This window comes from Nannobrachium achirus, assembly GCF_963921795.1.
Source record: "Nannobrachium achirus genome assembly, chromosome: 20".
NCBI lineage: Eukaryota > Metazoa > Chordata > Actinopteri > Myctophiformes > Myctophidae > Nannobrachium > Nannobrachium achirus.
In genome coordinates this window covers 46,384,679-46,400,347 of record NC_137827.1, presented here as the reverse complement: position 1 = coordinate 46,400,347, position 15,669 = coordinate 46,384,679, and positions in this window count along the sequence as shown.

Here is a 15,669-nt window from a genome sequence, read left to right as displayed (position 1 = left end):
AGTGACCCGCCGGATTTGGTGCCTCACGTGGCATAGAAAGCACTTTATTAAAACAAAAGATTCATAAAACATTCAAAAGTGCTGGCATGATGTGGCATCACTGGCATGATGTGCTGCTCATCTTTCATCATCGTGATGAAGAGCCAGATGTGTGGCTGTCTCCTGTCAAGATGGCGATTCCAACGGGCATGGAATGCTAAAATCAGATGGAAAATCATGGTCAGAGAATGTGGTTGACAAAAAGATGAATTCAGCGCACTTTTCATGGAGAGAGTTTTAGGAACTTAAGCAAAAACGCATCCCTTTAATAAGCCCAAATTCTTCATCTTTACTTATATTCAACGTGATTGTTGGTTCTATTGTCCATGTCCCGATCATAGACGTTCCAGAGCGATGGAGGGAAGACTGCCCCACGCTGAATGTAATTCCTCTCGACGTAGCGAATGAAACTCGCCAAGGGTCGGAATCTTCCCACCAGCCCGAGTGTGCCCACGTCTCTAGCAAGCAGCCGGAAATTCTGGCGTACTAGCGGGAGTGGAAGATACCTCTTACACAAGAAAATAACAGAAAAGATGAGATATTAGCAGTGGTGTAAAGTGACTACTTAAGTAATGTACAGTTTAGAGGTATTTGAGCTTTATAGAGTATTAACAATGTCCAATACTTTTACTTCTACTCCACTACACCTTGGATTTATATTGTAATTTTACTCCACTTAATTATTAGTTTAGCACCTTATTTATAGCATATCGTCGTTGTCTGGTGGAAACCTTGTATGTCCAAAACCGTTCGTTTTGTATTTATCATCTATAATGTACTAAACTAGTGAAAACAGCAGATCTACAAGCACAACGCCTCGTGATACCAGGCGTTGTGTGCGACAGTCTTGTATGATTAGTTTAGTTACTAGTTACTTTGCAAATATAAATGATTATATTATGAAACATCCAATAATAGATCTGCTGTTTTCAAACATTTTGTATGTTTATATTGATACCAATTAATGTCTTACTTTTACTTGTAATGGAGTACATCTATAGTGCATTGTTGATATTTTTACTTTAGTACAAAATGGTTATACTTTATCCACCACTGTTTTTAGACCTTTTAACAGTGTTGGACATTGCAGCAGAGCATAGTGAAAGGAAGATTTTATTTCTTACCCCATGGACATGAATTTCCGTAGGCATTTTCGAAGACTGCTGCTGTTGGAGTATGGGACGGCCAAGCCCAGTCTCTGCACTCGTCGCCACAGGGACTGGCAAAAGTGGAAATAGCATCCACTTTTTTGGACTCCAGGCAGTTCCGTTTCGATGGCCACAAGGCAAGCAGTGAACTCTCGAAGTCCGTAATGATTCTCTGCGGGGCCCAATCTTGTCCAGTGACCCGCCGGATTTGGTGCCTCACGTGGCATAGAAAGCACTTTATTAAAACAAAAGATTCATAAAACATTCAAAAGTGCTGGCATGATGTGGCATCACTGGCATGATGTGCTGCTCATCTTTCATCATCGTGATGAAGAGCCAGATGTGTGGCTGTCTCCTGTCAAGATGGCGATTCCAACGGGCATGGAATGCTAAAATCAGATGGAAAATCATGGTCAGAGAATGTGGTTGACAAAAAGATGAATTCAGCGCACTTTTCATGGAGAGAGTTTTAGGAACTTAAGCAAAAACGCATCCCTTTAATAAGCCCAAATTCTTCATCTTTACTTATATTCAACGTGATTGTTGGTTCTATTGTCCATGTCCCGATCATAGACGTTCCAGAGCGATGGAGGGAAGACTGCCCCACGCTGAATGTAATTCCTCTCGACGTAGCGAATGAAACTCGCCAAGGGTCGGAATCTTCCCACCAGCCCGAGTGTGCCCACGTCTCTAGCAAGCAGCCGGAAATTCTGGCGTACTAGCGGGAGTGGAAGATACCTCTTACCAGGCCTGGAATTTCATCATTTTAGGGGCAAGGCCAGTTGGCCTTTACTGTTGTCAAACTTTTGAGGGCACAAAGGCCAAGTGCCAGGGCAGGAAGGCCATCAATTAAAACAATGATTTTAAGTCCACGCCAGTCATAATTAATTTAGCTTAAACATTAAGGAAGATTACATTTTTAATTAGGCTAATGTAATACCTTTCAATTAAATAAATATCAAAAAGCTGTTTATTTATGTTTTTCCATGTGCAGCGGTGTAAAGTAAGTACATTTAAGTATTGTACTTAATTTGTTATTGTAATTTTGAATAACCTTTAGTTACTAGTTACTTTTTATATAAATTATAATATTATTATATACATGAACCACTAGCCCTATTTAGGCTGTTTTTCAAAAGCTGTAGGATCAAAACGAATTTATTTTATTACATACATTTTACTTAAACATGTTGACGACAGTCCTTATTAATCATAAAAACAAATTCAGTATCACACATTGCTTTTTTCTTAGTTTCCTAGGCCAATTACCAAAAAGCAGACCATTTTACCTTACTTCACCCTATACTTTTGCGCTTCCAAAAAGTGTCCCAATTTACCTGACTTCACCCTATTGTTTTACACGTAACAGCGTAGCCTACTTTGCGCTTCATTGCAGAGCTGCCTGCTGCTGTACAGTCTCAGTCTTCATTTGGATCATTGGATTTACAATCTTTTCTTTCTTGTACAAACATGTGATTAAAAGGGGAGCTTTAGCAACACAGCACATTGGATACAGCTCGTTTTGTGTTGACGGCACTCACAGCAGGCAGCGGCTTGAAAAAAAAGGAAAGAGAGAGAGAAAAACGTTCACTCTCTTGCTGCCTTGGACATAAAGGGAGACAAATGTGTCCGTCCATGCAGTGAGCAAATGGAAAGCTGGCGTCTCATATTATCAAAACTAACTAGCACAGCACACAGGTGCAGCCAATGACATTAATGCACATTGTCGTAAAATACAGACAAGACAAGCAGCAGAGCTCCGTTTGAAGGCATTCGTTCGCACGTCCAGATGTATTCAACAGGATGCGTTAGATTTAACTCCCGTTTAGCCCGGTGATGCAGCTTTTGTGTTGTATAACACTGTGTCGCGGGACTCCGGTGGCTGCTACGAGCATAAATCGAATCTACTACTGGTCATATAAGGAGCTCAACCAATCGGGCACTGCTGTCACCGTAATGACTGGAAAATCGCGCAGATGGAAAACGGTGAAATGAAGTTAACGGACTGCTGTGGGCACCGGGGCACCACGGCCACTGTGGCCGTTTGGGCATGTCATTTTTCGAGGGGCACACGGCCAAAGAGAGGGGCAACGACGGCCATGGCCGTCGTGGCCGGCGTGAATTTCCTGCCCTGCCTCTTACACAAGAAAATAACAGAAAAGATGAGATATTAGCAGTGGTGTAAAGTGACTACTTAAGTAATGTACAGTTTAGAGGTATTTGAGCTTTATAGAGTATTAACAATGTCCAATACTTCTACTTCTACTCCACTACACCTTGGATTTATATTGTAATTTTACTCCACTTAATTATTAGTTTAGCACCTTATTTATAGCATATCGTCGTTGTCCGGTGGAAACCTTGTATGTCCAAAACTGTTCGTTTTGTATTTATCATCTATAATGTACTAAACTAGTGAAAACAGCAGATCTACAAGCACAACGCCTCGTGATACCAGGCGTTGTGTGCGACAGTCTTGTATGATTAGTTTAGTTACTAGTTACTTTGCAAATATAAATGATTATATTATGAAACATCCAATAATAGATCTGCTGTTTTCAAACATTTTGTATGTTTATATTGATACCAATTAATGTCTTACTTTTACTTGTAATGGAGTACATCTATAGTGCATTGTTGATATTTTTACTTTAGTACAAAATGGTTATACTTTATCCACCACTGTTTTTAGACCTTTTAACAGTGTTGGACATTGCAGCAGAGCATAGTGAAAGGAAGATTTTATTTCTTACCCCATGGACATGAATTTCCGTAGGCATTTTCGAAGACTGCTGCTGTTGGAGTATGGGACGGCCAAGCCCAGTCTCTGCACTCGTCGCCACAGGGACTGGCAAAAGTGGAAATAGCATCCACTTTTTTGGACTCCAGGCAGTTCCGTTTCGATGGCCACAAGGCAAGCAGTGAACTCTCGAAGTCCGTAATGATTCTCTGCGGGGCCCAATCTTGTCCAGTGACCCGCCGGATTTGGTGCCTCACGTGGCATAGAAAGCACTTTATTAAAACAAAAGATTCATAAAACATTCAAAAGTGCTGGCATGATGTGGCATCACTGGCATGATGTGCTGCTCATCTTTCATCATCGTGATGAAGAGCCAGATGTGTGGCTGTCTCCTGTCAAGATGGCGATTCCAACGGGCATGGAATGCTAAAATCAGATGGAAAATCATGGTCAGAGAATGTGGTTGACAAAAAGATGAATTCAGCGCACTTTTCATGGAGAGAGTTTTAGGAACTTAAGCAAAAACGCATCCCTTTAATAAGCCCAAATTCTTCATCTTTACTTATATTCAACGTGATTGTTGGTTCTATTGTCCATGTCCCGATCATAGACGTTCCAGAGCGATGGAGGGAAGACTGCCCCACGCTGAATGTAATTCCTCTCGACGTAGCGAATGAAACTCGCCAAGGGTCGGAATCTTCCCACCAGCCCGAGTGTGCCCACGTCTCTAGCAAGCAGCCGGAAATTCTGGCGTACTAGCGGGAGTGGAAGATACCTCTTAAACAAGAAAATAACAGAAAAGATGAGATATTAGCAGTGGTGTAAAGTGACTACTTAAGTAATGTACAGTTTAGAGGTATTTGAGCTTTATAGAGTATTAACAATGTCCAATACTTTTACTTCTACTCCACTACACCTTGGATTTATATTGTAATTTTACTCCACTTAATTATTAGTTTAGCACCTTATTTATAGCATATCGTCGTTGTCTGGTGGAAACCTTGTATGTCCAAAACCGTTCGTTTTGTATTTATCATCTATAATGTACTAAACTAGTGAAAACAGCAGATCTACAAGCACAACGCCTCGTGATACCAGGCGTTGTGTGCGACAGTCTTGTATGATTAGTTTAGTTACTAGTTACTTTGCAAATATAAATGATTATATTATGAAACATCCAATAATAGATCTGCTGTTTTCAAACATTTTGTATGTTTATATTGATACCAATTAATGTCTTACTTTTACTTGTAATGGAGTACATCTATAGTGCATTGTTGATATTTTTACTTTAGTACAAAATGGTTATACTTTATCCACCACTGTTTTTAGACCTTTTAACAGTGTTGGACATTGCAGCAGAGCATAGTGAAAGGAAGATTTTATTTCTTACCCCATGGACATGAATTTCCGTAGGCATTTTCGAAGACTGCTGCTGTTGGAGTATGGGACGGCCAAGCCCAGTCTCTGCACTCGTCGCCACAGGGACTGGCAAAAGTGGAAATAGCATCCACTTTTTTGGACTCCAGGCAGTTCCGTTTCGATGGCCACAAGGCAAGCAGTGAACTCTCGAAGTCCGTAATGATTCTCTGCGGGGCCCAATCTTGTCCAGTGACCCGCCGGATTTGGTGCCTCACGTGGCATAGAAAGCACTTTATTAAAACAAAAGATTCATAAAACATTCAAAAGTGCTGGCATGATGTGGCATCACTGGCATGATGTGCTGCTCATCTTTCATCATCGTGATGAAGAGCCAGATGTGTGGCTGTCTCCTGTCAAGATGGCGATTCCAACGGGCATGGAATGCTAAAATCAGATGGAAAATCATGGTCAGAGAATGTGGTTGACAAAAAGATGAATTCAGCGCACTTTTCATGGAGAGAGTTTTAGGAACTTAAGCAAAAACGCATCCCTTTAATAAGCCCAAATTCTTCATCTTTACTTATATTCAACGTGATTGTTGGTTCTATTGTCCATGTCCCGATCATAGACGTTCCAGAGCGATGGAGGGAAGACTGCCCCACGCTGAATGTAATTCCTCTCGACGTAGCGAATGAAACTCGCCAAGGGTCGGAATCTTCCCACCAGCCCGAGTGTGCCCACGTCTCTAGCAAGCAGCCGGAAATTCTGGCGTACTAGCGGGAGTGGAAGATACCTCTTACACAAGAAAATAACAGAAAAGATGAGATATTAGCAGTGGTGTAAAGTGACTACTTAAGTAATGTACAGTTTAGAGGTATTTGAGCTTTATAGAGTATTAACAATGTCCAATACTTTTACTTCTACTCCACTACACCTTGGATTTATATTGTAATTTTACTCCACTTAATTATTAGTTTAGCACCTTATTTATAGCATATCGTCGTTGTCCGGTGGAAACCTTGTATGTCCAAAACTGTTCGTTTTGTATTTATCATCTATAATGTACTAAACTAGTGAAAACAGCAGATCTACAAGCACAACGCCTCGTGATACCAGGCGTTGTGTGCGACAGTCTTGTATGATTAGTTTAGTTACTAGTTACTTTGCAAATATAAATGATTATATTATGAAACATCCAATAATAGATCTGCTGTTTTCAAACATTTTGTATGTTTATATTGATACCAATTAATGTCTTACTTTTACTTGTAATGGAGTACATCTATAGTGCATTGTTGATATTTTTACTTTAGTACAAAATGGTTATACTTTATCCACCACTGTTTTTAGACCTTTTAACAGTGTTGGACATTGCAGCAGCGCATAGTGAAAGGAAGATTTTATTTCTTACCCCATGGACATGAATTTCCGTAGGCATTTTCGAAGACTGCTGCTGTTGGAGTATGGGACGGCCAAGCCCAGTCTCTGCACTCGTCGCCACAGGGACTGGCAAAAGTGGAAATAGCATCCACTTTTTTGGACTCCAGGCAGTTCCGTTTCGATGGCCACAAGGCAAGCAGTGAACTCTCGAAGTCCGTAATGATTCTCTGCGGGGCCCAATCTTGTCCAGTGACCCGCCGGATTTGGTGCCTCACGTGGCATAGAAAGCACTTTATTAAAACAAAAGATTCATAAAACATTCAAAAGTGCTGGCATGATGTGGCATCACTGGCATGATGTGCTGCTCATCTTTCATCATCGTGATGAAGAGCCAGATGTGTGGGTGTCTCCTGTCAAGATGGCGATTCCAACGGGCATGGAATGCTAAAATCAGATGGAAAATCATGGTCAGAGAATGTGGTTGACAAAAAGATGAATTCAGCGCACTTTTCATGGAGAGAGTTTTAGGAACTTAAGCAAAAACGCATCCCTTTAATAAGCCCAAATTCTTCATCTTTACTTATATTCAACGTGATTGTTGGTTCTATTGTCCATGTCCCGATCATAGACGTTCCAGAGCGATGGAGGGAAGACTGCCCCACGCTGAATGTAATTCCTCTCGACGTAGCGAATGAAACTCGCCAAGGGTCGGAATCTTCCCACCAGCCCGAGTGTGCCCACGTCTCTAGCAAGCAGCCGGAAATTCTGGCGTACTAGCGGGAGTGGAAGATACCTCTTACACAAGAAAATAACAGAAAAGATGAGATATTAGCAGTGGTGTAAAGTGACTACTTAAGTAATGTACAGTTTAGAGGTATTTGAGCTTTATAGAGTATTAACAATGTCCAATACTTTTACTTCTACTCCACTACACCTTGGATTTATATTGTAATTTTACTCCACTTAATTATTAGTTTAGCACCTTATTTATAGCATATCGTCGTTGTCCGGTGGAAACCTTGTATGTCCAAAACCGTTTGTTTTGTATTTATCATCTATGATGTACTAAACTAGTGAAAACAGCAGATCTACAAGCACAACGCCTCGTGATACCAGGCGTTGTGTGTGACAGTCTTGTATGATTAGTTTAGTTACTAGTTACTTTGCAAATATAAATGATTATATTATGAAACATCCAATAATAGATCTGCTGTTTTCAAACATTTTGTATGTTTATATTGATACCAATTAATGTCTTACTTTTACTTGTAATGGAGTACATCTATAGTGCATTGTTGATATTTTTACTTTAGTACAAAATGGTTATACTTTATCCACCACTGTTTTTAGACCTTTTAACAGTGTTGGACATTGCAGCAGAGCATAGTGAAAGGAAGATTTTATTTCTTACCCCATGGACATGAATTTCCGTAGGCATTTTCGAAGACTGCTGCTGTTGGAGTATGGGACGGCCAAGCCCAGTCTCTGCACTCGTCGCCACAGGGACTGGCAAAAGTGGAAATAGCATCCACTTTTTTGGACTCCAGGCAGTTCCGTTTCGATGGCCACAAGGCAAGCAGTGAACTCTCGAAGTCCGTAATGATTCTCTGCGGGGCCCAATCTTGTCCAGTGACCCGCCGGATTTGGTGCCTCACGTGGCATAGAAAGCACTTTATTAAAACAAAAGATTCATAAAACATTCAAAAGTGCTGGCATGATGTGGCATCACTGGCATGATGTGCTGCTCATCTTTCATCATCGTGATGAAGAGCCAGATGTGTGGCTGTCTCCTGTCAAGATGGCGATTCCAACGGGCATGGAATGCTAAAATCAGATGGAAAATCATGGTCAGAGAATGTGGTTGACAAAAAGATGAATTCAGCGCACTTTTCATGGAGAGAGTTTTAGGAACTTAAGCAAAAACGCATCCCTTTAATAAGCCCAAATTCTTCATCTTTACTTATATTCAACGTGATTGTTGGTTCTATTTCATACCTCCTAACCGCCAGAGGGCGGTGTATGAACACCGTGGATAAACATCATGCGCTTGCGCAGAGGTCGAATTCTAATAACAACATAGTCACCCGTGACCCTGTGTGCCTGTGCGTGAGCACGTACACTGCCTACATAGGCAGGACGCACACAAGGACCTCCCTCTTTCATCTTTTCGCCTAGAGCGCAGGTCGACACAGCAGATGCGTTGGAGTCTCGATAACCTAAACCTATATGGTACGGTGGGAGCTGCGGTTTTTCGCCCTCCTAGAGACTACGTGGACTGCAAGGTTTGTTTACCCTGTTCAAGATGGGACTGAAAGCAGTACGGTAAGTAACGGCTGATGATAGCCAATTGCTAATATACTAGCGTCGAGAGTGGTTTTCGCTCCATAAAGCTAGAGTTGTATTGTATTGTGAGTTTGTGACCCACGTGTGTAGCACGTCTGCCGTTCACTATAGTGTCGATAGCGGTCTTCGCTACATAGCTATTGGTGAACCCTGCAAGGCAGCAGTGTGTTGGTGTATGTTTGTTTAGCGATAGCGCTATTAGCCTAACCAGCGTGGGTCTGCGGCTAACGTTGGCATAGAGAGCGGTGTTCGCTCCACAAGCTAACGTTAGCGGTCGCTTGTTTACAGCGTTGCACAGCACACGGTGCTGGCATTTAAAAGCGTGTAGCATAGAGAGCGGTCTTCGCTCCACAAGCTAACGTTAGCTGTCGCTTGTTTACAGCGTTGCACAGCACACGGTGCTGGCATTTAAAAGCGTGTAGCATCAGAGAGCGGTGTTCGTTCCTTCGCTACAGTTAAAGCTGCTATAATCACCAGTCATGCAGAACGCATGTGCCCGGTGCGCCGCCGCTTTGGATATGGAGGATGGTCATGACTGGTGCCCGCGCTGTCTCGGCATTGACCATCTGAGGCAAGCCTTGACGACGGAGGCGTGCACGAATTGCAGCTGCATGGCCTTAGATGCGAGGAAAGCAAGCCGTGCTTTCCTCGCATCTAAGGCCAGACTGGCATGTCTTGAGCCCAGTGAAGGGGCTTTCTAAGAGCAAGCGCTCCCACGGTAAGGAGTCTAAGGACGCATTGGATGAGAAGGCACGCGCCAAGAAGGGCCGTCGTGAAACGGCTGGTGGGGAAGGTGCAGGTGCGAAAAAGGTGCGTCAGGACGACCAGCAACCCCCGTCGCACACGGTGGACTCACTGGCCGTTGAGTTTGCTCAGATTAAGGCCCTGCTCTATAACCTGCAGCCCCGTACCCCTACCACCGGTGCTGCTACCGTAGGGCCCCAACGCCATGCTAGGCAGCTGGGCCTGGACCATGCTGCAGCATGGGCTGCTGGTTTGGAGGACGTCCTGTCTATATCGGCCTCAGACTCTCTCTTCACAAATGAGGTTTCATATCATGAGGAGCCAGTTGGAGAGGCCCCTCGCTCTGAGTCGGGCTCACAGGGGTCAGGAGCAAGTACTGCTACTACTACAACCAAGGAGGACCTTCAGCTTGCCCTGTCGCGGCTGGGCATTGAGGTCTCTAATGAAGGGCCCCAGCTTTCCAATGAATTCTTCAGGCATAGGCCGGATCCAGTTTTCTCTGTGCCGCCTTCGAGGGCTTTCATTGCTGAGCTGCAATCATGCTGGGCAGATCCCAGGTCTAATCGTCATCCATCGCAAGACCGCAGAGCCATGGGTGCCATGGCTGACGCGGCACAGTTTGGTTTGGACCATATGCCAGCGGTGGAGAATTCAATCGCTTCCCTGGTGGTGTCACCAGAGGAGGCCCTTAGTCAGGATCCTAAATGTCCACTGGCCCAATGTAGACTGACGGATGACTACATCACCAAGGCTTATGAGTCAGCAGCTCAGATGGCGCGTGTGGGGAATTCGATGTCCCACCTTGTCCTGGCCCTGGACAAGTCTCTTGTGGCGGCGGGGGCAGATGCGGCAACACAGAGCCTGAGTGAGGCTTCACTCAGGGCCTTTGCCTACATGGCTAAGGACCTGGGAAGAGTTATGTCCACCTTGACCTTGGCTCGTCGCCAGGTCTGGCTTGCTCAGGCCCCTGTGTCAGCGCAGTGCAGGAAGAAGCTCTGCAAGCTGCCTGTTGCCCCAGGCCAGATTTTTGGGCCCTCAGCTCAAGAGGCCCTGGACCGCTGCCTTGAGGTGAAGAAGTACAAGCGTCAGTTCGCAGACTTGTGCCGGGAACCCGCACGGCAGTCAAGGCGCACGGGCACTCAACGCTCAGCATCTGGTGGTCAGAGCGCTTCATCATCGGCAGCTAGAGACTCTTCGTTTCGGCACGACCAGCCCCAACGAGCGCCCCCACAGCCCTCTTTTAGGGAGCCCAGAGGTAGGGCTCCCAGGCGTGGGGGCGGCCGATCATCCAAATCATTCAAGGGCCGGGGGAGTCGAGCGTGACTCCCCCGACCCGGGCCCCAGCCGGTTCACCCCAGAACATCTAAGCCGCTGGGAAGCCCTAACTTCGGACCCCTGGGTACTTTCCACCATATCCGGAGGATACAGGATTCAGTTCAGACGTCGGCCCCCAGCATTCACCGGGGTGAGGATGACCGTGGTCGACGATCCGCTGAGGTCTCAGGCCCTCAGACAGGAAATTACAGAGCTCCTAGTGAAGGATGCCATAGAGAGTGTACCTGGTTCAGCAAGGCTAAGAGGGTTCTACTCAAATTATTTTCTTATCCCAAAGAAGGATGGCACACTTCGGCCAATCCTCGATCTCAGGAATCTGAACCAATTCCTGAAGACTTTTCATTTCAAGATGTTGCGCCCAGTGGACGTTCTCCAAGCTGTGGCAGCAAAGGACTGGTTCACCAGTATAGATTTAAAAGATGCTTATTTTCACGTGCCAATAGCACCAGACCACAGACAGTTCCTCCGGTTCGCCTTCGAGGGTCAGGCATACCAGTTCCGGGTCCTTCCGTTTGGCCTCTCTCTCAGCCCCCGGGTCTTCACCAGGTTCGTAGCGGCGGCACTGGCCCCGCTCCAGGACAGAGGGATGCGGATTCTCCCGTACCTCGACGATTGGCTGGTGTGCGCGTCGACTCGAGGACAGGTACTCAGCGACACATCGGCCCTCTTGAACCATGTGGCACAACTGGGGCTCACAGTGAACCTCACCAAGAGCTCCTTGACTCCCAGTCAGGAAACTGTATTCATTGGAATCACCCTCAACTCCGTTTCAATGATGGCCTGCCCCTCTCCACGGCGAGTGGACAGCATCCTGGAGCTTGTGTCTCATGTGCGGAGAAGCACCACGCTCGAGTATGGACTGCTCCTCAGGCTGCTGGGTTTACTGATATCGGTATCCAGGCTTGTACCTCTTGGGCTCCTGTCAGTGCGGCCTCTGCAGGTGTGGGTCAACGGCTTGGGCCTCGACCCCCAGTGGGATCAGGAGAGTCTGGTGACGATCTCCAGTCATCACCGTCGGTTGCTGGAGCCGTGGAGGAGAAGGGAGAGACTGTGCCGGGGCGTGCCCGTGGGTGCACTACCCTCCCGCCGGGAGTTGGTGGTGACGGACGCTTCCCTGTCAGGCTGGGGAGCCTTATGGGAGCACAGGGCAGTCAGAGGGTGCTGGGGCCCTCAGGAGAGGCGACTACACATAAATGTGCTGGAACTCCGGGCAGTGTACTTGGCCCTCAAATACTTCCTTCCTGCCTTGGAGGGGAGGCATGTCCTTGTCAAGTCGGACAACGTAGCAACGGTGTACCACGTGAACCATCAGGGTGGCATCAGATCCAAGGAGTGTCTGCTGGAGGCCCAGAGGCTCCTCAAGTGGGCTTTTCCTCGCCTTCGCAGTCTCCGGGCAGTGCACCTACCGGGAGTCTGCAACCAGGCAGCGGATTTGCTGTCCCGTCAGGATCCTCCACCAGGGGAGTGGAGATTGAACCCGGCCGTGGTCCAACGGATCTGGGAAAAGTACGGCAAGGCAGAGGTGGATCTCTTTGCCTCAAGCGAGTCAACGCACTGCCAGCAGTGGTTCTCCCTGTCGGATCCAGCCTGTCCATTGGGACAGGACGCGTTCGCTCACCCATGGCCGCCAGGCCTCTTATATGCGTTCCCTCCTTTGCCCATGCTCACGCTGACACTTCACAGGATAGCCACAGGCAGTCACACAGTGCTGCTGGTGGCTCCTTACTGGCCAGGGAGGATCTGGTTCCCCATGATCAGGCGGCTTCTCATTGGAACGCCTTGGCCCCTCCCGTCGAGGCAGGATCTCCTGTCACAGGTGCAGGGCCGCATTTGGCATCCCCAGCCAGATCGCCTTCAGCTCCATGTCTGGCCCCTGAGGGGCCAGGGTCTCTGCTAGAGTCCTGCGATGAGGCAGTTGTCCAGACCCTGCTCAACGCTCATGCGCCCTCCACAAGAGCGCTTTATGCAAACAGGTGGAAGCTGTTCTGCAAGTGGTGCGAGTCTCAACACGAGGATCCGGTCAGGTGCTCTGTGCAGAGACTGCTACGGTATCTTCAGACGTTGCTGGTCAAGGGGCTCTCGTCCTCTACTATGAAGGTGTATGTTGCTGCCATCTCAGCTCGGCATGTGCTGGTGGACGGTCGGACGCTGGGGTCTCATCCGCTGGTCAGTCGATTTCTGAAGGCAGTGCTCAGATTGCACCCCCCGCACGTGGCTAGAGTGCCCTCGTGGGACTTGCCTATGGTCCTGGAAGCCTTATGTTCTCCGCCGTTTGAGCCGCTGGAGCAGGCTGGTCTCAAGTGGCTGTCTGCTAAAACCGCCTTTCTCCTTGCCATCACGTCTGCCAAGCGAGTAGGGGAACTCCATGCCCTATCTGTCGCTATGGACTGTTTGAGGTGGTCCTCGGATGGCTCTGGGGTTACCATGTGGCCCAACCCCTCTTTCCTGCCGAAAAGGATTTCAGCCTTTCACGTCAACCAGCCTGTCACTCTGACAGCTTATGCTGCGCACCCAGGGGCGGAGGGGTCGAGTCATGATGTGCGATTGTGTCCCATTCGGGCCCTGAGGCAGTACATTGACAGCACGATGGCGTTTCGGAAGTCGGATGCTCTCTTCCTCTGCTATGGAGGGCACAGGAAGGGACATGCTCTGTCCAAGCAACGTCTTGCTCACTGGATCATTGATGCCGTTTTGCAGGCTTATGAGCGGAAGGGGCTGCCGGCTCCTCCAGTGAAGTGCCATTCCACCAGGAAGGTGTCCACCTCCTGGGCGGCACTGAAGGGCGTGCCACTGATGGATATCTGTGCGGCGGCAACATGGGCTTCCCCCTCTACGTTCGCCCGCTTCTACCGGGTGAATGTTGCTGCCCCTCGACTGGTCCAGATGGCTGTGTTGTCGGCCTCCTCGACCTGTAACTGATGGTTGGTGAGTGCAGGTTCCTCGTGACCATGTTGATATACGTTATCCACGGTGTTCATACACCGCCCTCTGGCGGTTAGGAGGTATGAAATAGAACGAGAGTTATGCATATAACTATGGTTCTATGAATACCGGATAACCGCCAGAGGTGTCTGTCACTCGGAATCCCAGACGAAAAGATTTTCACGAGGGAGGTCCTTGTGTGCGTCCTGCCTATGTAGGCAGTGTACGTGCTCACGCACAGGCACACAGGGTCACGGGTGACTATGTTGTTATTAGAATTCGACCTCTGCGCAAGCGCATGATGTTTATCCACGGTGTTCATACACCGCCCTCTGGCGGTTATCCGGTATTCATAGAACCATAGTTATATGCATAACTCTCGTTCTATTGTCCATGTCCCGATCATAGACGTTCCAGAGCGATGGAGGGAAGACTGCCCCACGCTGAATGTAATTCCTCTCGACGTAGCGAATGAAACTCGCCAAGGGTCGGAATCTTCCCACCAGCCCGAGTGTGCCCACGTCTCTAGCAAGCAGCCGGAAATTCTGGCGTACTAGCGGGAGTGGAAGATACCTCTTACACAAGAAAATAACAGAAAAGATGAGATATTAGCAGTGGTGTAAAGTGACTACTTAAGTAATGTACAGTTTAGAGGTATTTGAGCTTTATAGAGTATTAACAATGTCCAATACTTTTACTTCTACTCCACTACACCTTGGATTTATATTGTAATTTTACTCCACTTAATTATTAGTTTAGCACCTTATTTATAGCATATCGTCGTTGTCTGGTGGAAACCTTGTATGTCCAAAACCGTTCGTTTTGTATTTATCATCTATAATGTACTAAACTAGTGAAAACAGCAGATCTACAAGCACAACGCCTCGTGATACCAGGCGTTGTGTGCGACAGTCTTGTATGATTAGTTTAGTTACTAGTTACTTTGCAAATATAAATGATTATATTATGAAACATCCAATAATAGATCTGCTGTTTTCAAACATTTTGTATGTTTATATTGATACCAATTAATGTCTTACTTTTACTTGTAATGGAGTACATCTATAGTGCATTGTTGATATTTTTACTTTAGTACAAAATGGTTATACTTTATCCACCACTGTTTTTAGACCTTTTAACAGTGTTGGACATTGCAGCAGAGCATAGTGAAAGGAAGATTTTATTTCTTACCCCATGGACATGAATTTCCGTAGGCATTTTCGAAGACTGCTGCTGTTGGAGTATGGGACGGCCAAGCCCAGTCTCTGCACTCGTCGCCACAGGGACTGGCAAAAGTGGAAATAGCATCCACTTTTTTGGACTCCAGGCAGTTCCGTTTCGATGGCCACAAGGCAAGCAGTGAACTCTCGAAGTCCGTAATGATTCTCTGCGGGGCCCAATCTTGTCCAGTGACCCGCCGGATTTGGTGCCTCACATGGCATAGAAAGCACTTTATTAAAACAAAAGATTCATAAAACATTCAAAAGTGCTGGCATGATGTGGATGATGTGGCATCACTGGCATGATGTGCTGCTCATCTTTCATCATCGTGATGAAGAGCCAGATGTGTGGGTGTCTCCTGTCAAGATGGCGATTCCAACGGGCATGGAATGCTAAAATCAGATGGAAAATCATGGTCAGAGAATGTGGTTGACA